Source organism: Podarcis cretensis (genome assembly GCF_951804945.1).
Source record: "Podarcis cretensis genome assembly, chromosome: 13".
In the NCBI taxonomy this organism is placed as follows: Eukaryota; Metazoa; Chordata; class Lepidosauria; order Squamata; family Lacertidae; genus Podarcis; species Podarcis cretensis.
This window is the reverse complement of record NC_137182.1, coordinates 48,274,066-48,284,412: the sequence shown is the minus strand read 5'-3', so window position 1 is coordinate 48,284,412 and position 10,347 is coordinate 48,274,066. Positions and strand designations below refer to the sequence as shown.

Below are 10,347 nucleotides of genomic sequence, written 5' to 3'. Positions count from 1 at the left end.
AGACTGGTGACTGGGAGCGGCCGCCGAGACCATATAACACCGGTCTTGAAAGACCTACATTGGCTCCCAGTATCTTTCCGAGCACAATTCAAAGTGTTGGTGCTGACCTTGAAAGCCCTAAACGGCCTCGGTCCAGTATACCTGAAGGAGCGTCTCCACCCCCATCATTCTGCCCGGATGCTGAGGTCCAGCGCCGAGGGCCTTCTGGCGGTTCCCTCATTGCGAGAAGCAAAGCTACAGGGAACCAGGCAGAGGGCCTTCTTGGTAGTGGCCCCCGCCCTGTGGAACGCCCTTCCAGCAGATGTCAAAGCGATAAACAACTACCTGACATTCAGAAGACATCTTAAGGCAGCCCTGTTCAGGGAAGTTTTTAACGTGTGATATTTTACTGTATTTTTGGTTTTTATGGAAGCCGCCCAGAGTGGCTGGGGAGGCCCAGCCAGATGGGCGGGGTATAAATAAATTATTATTATTATTATTATTATTATTATTATTATTATTATTAATCTTTTCCTCCCACAAATGTTCTGCTTTATTTTTCATTCCACTTATGGTGCAAGGGCGCCCCTACAGATGGTAATAATGCAGTAACACTGGGGAAGCATCTCAGAAGAACTAATAATGTAGAAGTGTCTTGTGAGTGGATCCAGTATAAATCTACCACTATTACAGTAGATACACCCCCCTTCAAAAAGCCCTGTCTGTTGGGGTCCACAGCTTCAGAATCCATCTTTCATAGTGAAGGTAATCAGAGAACAGCATGAGAGAATTAACCCCCCTCCACCCAAAAAAAAGTTTAGACTGGGTGCGGGGGGAGAATAAGAATTCACCAAACAAAGTTAAGGCCACCTGGAAACAGCCTCATAATTCACCAGAGAAAATTAAAGCGATGACAAAACAGCAGCAGAATTCATCAACAAAGTTAAAGAGATAAGAAAACAGAATCAGAATTTAGAATTCTGAACTCTACTCACCAAACCTATGAGTGACATGTACGCTCAGAGCTGAGGAAATGTGACACAAGCCATGATTCATTGGCTGCTGGCAGGATTCTGATTCCATTTCTCATCCTCCTGTAACTGCCGCTTTGAGGAGACATAAACCAACATGGGGAAATGAAAGGGCCTGAAATACAGAGCTGTGTTTTACACCCTTTTCCTGAAACGTAGAGCTAGTGATCCCAGGCTGTCAGGACAGGGCTGAGCTGGGAACATGGAGCAAGAAAAGAACTGAAGCAAACACACAGAACATGTGTCTCTAGGTGTGGAAATTGAGAATAAATGAAGACCTGAGCCTATCGTTCTTGCCTGGTTTTAAAAAAATAATAATACAGAAGGTAATCTAAAAGAACTTGTGTAGACACGTAAATGATGATGGATCTCTGAATTTAAAAGGCCCTTCGCTATTGAGCTGACAGTACCCCCTGCTGTCCTCTGTACAGACCAAGTGGGGGTGGGGAAAACCACTTCCTTGATTGTGGATACAGAATAGCAGCCATCTTGATTCTCTCATTTCTTTCTGTGGAAGAAGACAGGATGATGGTCACCAGAGACACTGCTGATAAAAACTTTGGGGTCACTCTCTCAGAGCTGCGACACCTGATGGAATACCGCAAGTCCGAGGCAGTGGAGAAAATAAAGGAACTTTATGGCGATATCTTTGAAATCTGCAAAAGACTGAAGACTTCACCCACACTTGGAATCGTTGGTACCCAATCAGAAGTAGAGCTACGGAAAGCTGTATTCGGAAGTAACTTTATACCACCTAAGAAGCCCCTAACTTTCCTGGAATTAATGTGGGAAGCACTCCAGGATATGACACTATGTATCTTAGAAGTTGCAGCCATCATTTCCCTGGGACTCTCCTTTTACCAGCCACCTGGAGGGAATCTTGCAGCATGCCATGCGGAAGGGCCCGGAGGGGAAGAGGAAGACGAGGAGGCTGACTGGATCGAAGGGTTTGCAATACTTTTATCTGTCATGTGTGTGGTGTTGGTAACTGCCTTCAATGACTGGAGTAAGGAAAAACAATTTAGGGGGTTGCAGAGTCGCATTGAAAGTGAGCAGAAGTTTTCTGTTATCAGGCACGGGGAGTGCAAGCAGGTGCTAGTAGCTGAATTAGTGGTTGGGGACATTGCACAGATCAAATATGGTGACCTTTTGCCAGCTGATGGTTTGCTTATCCAGGGGCATGATCTGAAAGTTGACGAGAGCTCCCTCACAGGGGAATCAGATCACGTCAAGAAGTCATTGACAGAGGACCCAATGTTACTTTCAGGTACCCATGTGATGGAAGGCTCTGGGAGAATGGTTATTACAGCTGTGGGCATAAACTCGCAAACAGGGATCATCCTCACTTTACTCGGAGTCGGAGATGACCAGCCAGAGAAGAAGCAGAAAAATTCAGGAGACATGACTCCTGGACACAGCAAGGAATCTGCCCCAAAGCCCCGCAAAGTGTCTGGAAACCAGGTTGAGGATGAGGAAAGTGCCCAGAAGCATATATCACACCCGAAAGAAAAATCAGTTCTGCAAGCAAAACTCACACGGTTAGCCCTTCAGATTGGCAAAGCAGGCCTGGCAATGTCAGTGATCACAGTCCTCGTCCTTATTGTTTTTTTCCTTGTTCAAACCTTTGCAATTGAGAAGCGTGCTTGGACTGTTGAATGCACACCAATTTATATACAGCACATGGTGAAGTTCTTTATTATTGGAGTGACCATTTTGGTCGTAGCTGTTCCAGAGGGTCTGCCACTGGCTGTCACCATCTCCCTTGCCTATTCTGTGAAGCAAATGATGAAGGATAATAACCTTGTGAGGCACCTGGATGCCTGTGAAACCATGGGAAATGCAACTGCAATCTGTTCTGATAAAACAGGGACTTTGACCATGAACAGAATGACAGTAGTCCAGATTTTTATTGGTAGTGCACATTATAAAGCTATCCCCACCCCTGAAATGATTCGGCCCACCATACTGAGTTACTTGCTTGAAGGCATTGCTGTAAATTGTGCTTATACATCTACAATCCTGCCTCCTGAAAAGGACGGAGGACTCCCTCGCCAAATTGGCAATAAAACAGAATGCGCCTTACTTGGTTTGCTATTGGAACTGAACCAGAATTTTGAAGCTGTAAGGGCTAGGATAACGGAAGAGACGCTGCACAAAGTGTACACCTTCAACTCTGACCGGAAATCGATGAGCACAGTGGTGAAGAAACCCAATGGCAGCTTTCGGCTGTACAGCAAAGGAGCTTCTGAAATACTGCTTAAGAAATGCACCCGCATATTGGATGCCAGTGGGCATTCAGGACCTTTTTCCAAAAAAGACAGAGAAAACGTGATCAATAATGTGATTGAACCAATGGCCTCTGAGGGACTCCGCACCATAGGCCTGACATTCAAGGAATTCCCAGCTGCCTACTCAGAACCCAACTGGGACAACGAGGATGAGATTTTCAAGGACTTGACCTGTATTGCAATTGTAGGTATCGAAGATCCGGTGAGACCTGAAGTTCCTGATGCAATAAGAAAATGCCAGAAAGCTGGCATTGTCGTACGTATGATTACTGGGGATAACATCAACACAGCTCGGGCAATTGCTACAAAATGTGGCATTCTGAAGCAAGGGGAAGCCTCTGTGTGCATGGAGGGTCATGATTTTAATCGGCTGATACGTGGCCCAGATGGAGAGATTAAACAAGAGCTAATGGACAGAGTTTGGCCTACTCTTTGTGTCCTTGCAAGGTCCTCACCTGCGGACAAGTACAACTTGGTCACAGGGATCATTAACAGCAACATCACTGAACAAAGGCAGGTGGTAGCAGTGACTGGAGATGGTACCAATGACGGGCCTGCATTAAAGAAAGCCGACGTTGGCTTTGCAATGGGCATCGCTGGAACTGATGTTGCCAAAGAAGCTTCTGACATCATTATCACCGACGACAACTTCTCAAGCATTGTCAAAGCTGTCATGTGGGGTCGGAATGTGTATGACAGCATCTCCAAATTCCTTCAGTTTCAGCTCACTGTTAACGTGGTAGCCGTTGTAGTCGCTTTTACTGGTGCGTGTGTCACCCAGAATTCCCCTCTGAAAGCTGTTCAGATGTTGTGGGTCAACCTCATAATGGATACCTTTGCTTCTCTTGCTTTAGCAACAGAAAAGCCAACTGAAGCTCTGCTGTTACGCAAGCCTTATGGGAGAAATAAGCCTCTTATCTCCCGCACGATGCTGAAAAACATTTTGTTCCACGCCATTTACCAGATGGTCGTTGTATTTTCCCTTGTTTTTGCAGGTGAAAAATTCTTCGATATAGAAAACGCAAGAAATGTGCCCATGAATTACCCTCCCACCCAGCATTACACCATTGTATTTAACACATTTGTAATGATGCAGATTTTTAACGAAGTCAACGCCCGGAAGATTCATGGGGAAAGGAATGTTTTCTCAGGGATATTCAGTAATACCATTTTTTGCTTTATCAGCTTGGGAACGTTGGTCGTACAGGTCATCATTGTTGAGCTGGGAGGGAAGCCCTTTAGCTGCACAAAGCTTTCACTGGAGCAGTGGTTGTGGTCCATCTTTTTTGGCCTAGGGACATTGATATGGGGACAAGTGATCGTATTTTTCCCAAATCGTTATCTGTGGTTCCTGCCAACGTTTGGTGACAGACCACCGAAAGAGGACATTATTCAAGAAGAAGAAATGTATGAAGAGATTGACTATGGTGAGCTGGAAATGCGTCGAATCAGCCAGGCTTCATGGTGTAGGGGTGTGAACAGAGTACAAACTCAGTACAAAGTAGTAAATACGTTCCGTACTCCCCCTTATGAGGTACACCGCTCAGCTAGTAATAAAACCATCTAACAGAACACAAGTAGTGATTCTGAAACCTCCTTCACTTGTTGCTGCAGTTGATTTTTTTTTAAGAGCGTTATGTGCACAGTAGCTCTAGTAAGAAACAGATGGGAATTTCTCCAGCACGGTGAGCATAACACATTTTTTTTTTAAAAAAAAAAAGCTCTCTTACGAAATAGAAATGAATTTACTAGAAGATACTGGTGGTGCAGGTGGACGTAAGGAACCAAAATAGCAACTCAGCTCAACCTTACTTCCTAGATGGGTCCGAATATTATGTTAGCAGACCTTTGCTGGATCTTGAGACTTTAAATGTATTTTTTTGCATGGGGTGTCTTCAAAACAGTGCTGAAGTGCTCCTCTCTGTCCCCTCTCTCTGTATATAGATACATAGATAGATGAATATTGCATAACCTTTTAGTTTGGTGCCTGTTCATGCTTTCAAGTGATATCAAATGGCTGAGTTGCTCGAGGCCCTCAACTGCCTGCTTGGAAATGTGCTGTTTCCCTCAGTATTTCAGACCATTATTTTATTTTTTTTAGCTGCTGGGCTCCGATTCATATGAGAGTTAAGATGGGATAGATCTGTCTACAAGTAGGCTAAGTGTATTTGCTTGTTGTTCTTAATAGTTGCTTATGGGAGAAGATGATTAAATAATAAAGATTGCTAAAAAAAACACTTTTTATAAGAAAAAGAATCCAGTCGAATATGTTATAAAGTCTTAGGATCATAGGATTGGGAAGCAACTCAGACGTCATCTAGTCCAACCCCTTGCTATTGCTGGAATCCTGCTGCTGCAGCATCCCAGAGATATGGCCCTAAAGACTCCACTTAAAAATGGTCCTCTGTACAGTAGTACCTCGGGTTAAGTACTTAATTCGTTCCAGAGGTCCGTTCTTAACCTGAAACTGTTCTTAACCTGAAGCACCACTTTAGCTAATGGGGCCTCCTGCTGCTGCCGCGCTGCCGGAGCACGATTTCTGTTCTCATCCTGAAGCAAAGTTCTTAACCTGAAGCACTATTTCTGGGTTAGCAGAGTCTGTAACCTGAAGCGTATGTAACCTGAAGCGTATGTAACCCAAGGTACCACTGTAAATCCCCCAGTGCACACCCAAGTGAAGCCTGCCGGCTTTGTTAGGCCTCTCTGCTGAAGAGTGCCCACCTCCATGGCTGCCTGCAATTGGTCTAATTGAGCAGGTGCTGGAATTCAATTCTCCTGGCCTTTTCTGGCTCCCATTGGCTAGGAAAAACCCTCCGGACAGCCATCACCTGCTGAGACAGCATTCAGGGAAGGTGGCATCTGACCTGGAATGCAGACCCTCCAAGTGTCCTATTTCCCAGGGACATCCCTAATTTAGAGAAGCTGTCCCAATTTCTTATTTCATCCTGGAATGTCCCACTTTTCCTTGGGATGTCCCTATTTTCATTGGAGAAATGTTGGACGGTATGGAGTTATCCAATCTCCAAGCGGTCTGAAGGCAATCCTGTATGGGGAATGGTTTTTTTTTTTTAATGTTTATTGTTTTATTATGTTTTTATATATGTTGGAAGCTGCCCAGAGTGGCTGGGGCAACCCAGTAAGATGTGTTGAGTATAAATAGTAAAATTATCAATATGGAATGGGACGTCCCTATGTTCATCGAAGAAATGTTGGAGGGTATGGGAATGCCATTTTGTTCAGTTCATAATGCAGGACGTCAGAATTCAAAGAGCTGAGTCAAGTGATGCAGTGGAGGGGAGGGACATATAGCATAGGCTACTAGCAGAACTCTCTCAACTCTCAACACATGAGAGAGCCTGCTGGACCAGGACAAAGGCCCATCTACACCAGCATCCTGTTTTTGCAGTGGTGGAATATCTATGTTGTTTATTAAATTTGTTTATCTCCCTATATCTGTAGATCTCATGGCGGTCACAACATAAAATTACAAATACAAAATACATCATAAAAATAAGAACAAAAGCAAGCCAATAATCTCCCCCTCCCATAACACGTTTTAAAAGGTATCTGATGTACCCTGCCTATTTGTCTGTCTATATCCACCTGCCATTTAACTCATCCAGCTATCTTATGAATGGCTGTGGTGTGCCCTCTAGAGTCCATGCATGTCTACTGCAGAATTTCATTTGCTCTTCTCCATCACCAGATCTTCTCATCCTACCCCAAACCCTCCTGCCTTCTCTTTCTATCAGTTCCTCTTCCTGTCACCATACTCCACTACCCTCTGTTTTTATGTTCCCTGTGGCCGGTTCCAGAGATAGGGAGCCTCCTATTACTGTTGGACTACAACTTCCACCATCCCCAACCATTGTTTGTGCTAGAGTAACTAGTGTTGTACTAGTGTACAACAAACCTAGGGAGATTTGGAAAGTCAGAGGTTGCCAAACCATTGCTTATATGAGGGGCTGGAGAACCAGTTTCACCCAAGAGTCACATACCCCTTTTGGCAAGCTCCTGAGAGCCACATGTCAAGGTCCAGAGTAGCTGTGACAGCAAATGTGATTATTAGTTTTGTACAGTAAGCTAGTGTCTGCCCATCTTTGCATATCCCTTTTGTTCCTCCATGCAGATAAGCAAGAGACTGTACAGTATTAGAATTCACAGGGACATTCTACACAGGGAGAATCATATAACTGTAGATTCCAACCCCCTGTAGTGTAAGAATCCTGCCCACAGCCATCCCTGGGTGGGCTCAAATCACCAACCTTCTGGTTACCAGCCAGACTCAATGACCCATCCTCCACAGGAGGGCAAGATTTGTATGCAAAGCAGGATCAGTGTGGGATGTAGCCTGCCATGAGTTCCAAGGACCAGATAAAAAGGCCTGGGAGCCTAAGATGCCCCGCATCTGGGTTATACAGTTAGGAAAAAGAGCACCATGAAGAAGCTCAGCTTCTACTGTGATCAAGCAAGAAGATAGCAGCAGTGGTGGCAAGATGGTTAGGCGATTATCATCAGAGGCTGAGCAGTTATTACATCCCTCTGCCTTGGTAGTATGTGCCTGTGCCCTGCCACAAACTGGGCAGGCAGTCAATGCAAGATTAAACCCTGTCTCCTCGTCCATCAGAGGACCTCAGCAGTGACATCAGATGAGGGGCAAGATACCACAGTATGGGGGAAATGGCCTCATGGGGCACATTGTAATACCTGGTGGACCAAAATTAGACTAGTGGTTTCCCAGCTCTGATATAAAACATAGGCCACACAGGTAATGCATTGCCACAAGATATGGTGATGGCCAACCAACCTATGCATTTTAAGACTAATTCACCACTGCCAGAAATAAGCAGCAGGGAATGGCTATTGTCCTGTACAGTACATGGAATTCCTATAGGTATCTGTGGTTGACCACTGTTGCAAACAGGACGCTGGATTACATAGATATTTCATCCACCACAACAGGCCCCTTACTGTGTTGCTATCATGGGCAACGGGTTCCGGTTGAGTCATTGCCACATCTAGGCCGAATATTTCATCACTTTATCGGATGCAACCCAAGAGCCAATTGAAGCTGGTGTTTGCTCACTTGATTCTGTTGACTCTTCCTCCCAGTTACTTTGCCATCAGAGAGCAGAGGAGGGGGGAATTTTTACAAGTGGTGTCCGCCAGAGGCCAATATTTCATCGAATGTAATTATCTCCACCGCAATTATCTCAATCACTGTATTTCATTGTCTTAGCCGGCTGTTTCCAGTGTATCGTTGAAAAACACACAACAATGTATATGCAACTCTGATGTGGCTATAAATCCTTCCACATGTGTGGTCCAGGGCAGGGTTGGGGTGGGGAGCACAATTCAAGTTTTCTGCTGCACAAGGCATGTACTTTCCAACTTTGTTGTTGAAGATAAGATTGGTGCAGTTCTGACTACTGCCGTTCATTATAATTGAAGCAGCAGAAGAAGAAGACTGATGCTAATCATTAGCATGTAGATGAATGCAGAAGAACCTGCTCCAGGGAGAAGCTTTGGTAGTGTAATTGCAAGGCTCCATGTGTTCCAGTTTCTCCTACTGTTCATAAAGTGCACAAGAGAAATCATGTCATGTGCTGAAAACAATCCCTTCCATGGTCCGCAAAGCTGGTACCAATCAGGGGACCTCATCATTGGTGGAGTTGCTTCTCAGACAACATCTCCATTTCCCAAACTTTTCTTTAAGATACACCCTTCTGAAGATCAGCCGTTTGATATTCCAATGTAAGTACCCCCCCCTTTCCATGTCATGTGAGCTTGGAATCTTTAATACAGGCACAGAAGATGTCAAATGCATCCAGAACATTGCTTTATATATCCCAGGGCCCCTGCAGAACATTTGTTCAGAGAGGTTTCACCCTGAAAAGCTTCACAAAACTTACACATAAGCTTTACATGATATGTTATTTATTGAGCTTCCGTCCTCGTTAGTTTTCACGATGGTTTCGCACCTTTCCATCAATTGATCAGTATCACACACTTGTTCATGCATTTCCATATCACTTCCCTTTACCAGGAAAAAAACTGCTTCAAAAAAATAGAGAAAGAATTACTCCCCCATAAATATTTTAATCATTTTTATTAATGCACAGAAAAAAATCAGGTATATGATTTAGAGACTGACTAGAGGTGACCATAGGCATGTAAACATGCACATGTTGTGCCCAGACTTTCCCATTGCATTGAAATGGGGGACTCAGTGTTGTCTCAAATCATTCTGATTTTACATATAGAGAAATGTATTTTTTCTGAGCAATACCAATTATTGAAAAAAAGTTGGGAAAGGACAAGTATCTGAAAATGACACTTAGGCTGGGGAATGGGGAATTGCAGTGAAGTGCAGGAGATTCCAGCATACACTGACATGGGGGGGATTATGGCAAAATGCACCCACCTTGAAAATGAGCTTTTGGAGGAGTATTTGGTTTGTAGGAGAAAAAACCAAGACTCCAGAAACTGATGGACAATGAAAGGAAGGAACGAAAGAAGGGTTTCCCAGCTAGCCTTTTTTGACTGCTGAATTTTAGGAGACTTCCTGCCGCAATGCACTTGTATAGTACCCCCTCCCCTATATTTTCCTATTATCCTGCAAACTGTATGGATTCTGAGCTAGGAAAATCCAACAAAGCACTTTGATTTCACTAAATATGACTCATTTCCAAACGGTACTTCTTTCCAGGTGGGTCTATACACATTAACAAATTCTCTTTTTTAAATACATTATTCAGATTCTTTGTCTCTGGTTACAACTGCCATTTTTGACTATAGTTCACTTTCAAAACCATTGGAATTTTCTTTTTAAGACACACAATGGAAATATATATATAGTAATAAGCACAATATTAGTTCAAAATTAAAATTGATTTGATGATGATGATGATAACAACAACAACAACAACAACAACAACAACAATAATAATAATAATAATAATAATAATTTAATATTTACATCCCCACCCATCTGGCTGGGTTTAATGTAAGAGTGGCCCAGCATTCCAAAAAAAATATTTACATGCACT

At 43.7% G+C, this 10,347-nt stretch overlaps 1 pseudogene across 1 annotated transcript; it reads left to right on the top strand.

The window, feature by feature from the left end:
• Nucleotides 1–1,056: 1,056 nt before the first annotated feature.
• Nucleotides 1,057–4,894, top strand: LOC307201960 (plasma membrane calcium-transporting ATPase 1 pseudogene; annotated as a pseudogene). The gene has a single exon. The product of its transcript is annotated as a plasma membrane calcium-transporting ATPase 1 pseudogene (transcript).
• Nucleotides 4,895–10,347: the final 5,453 nt, after the last annotated feature.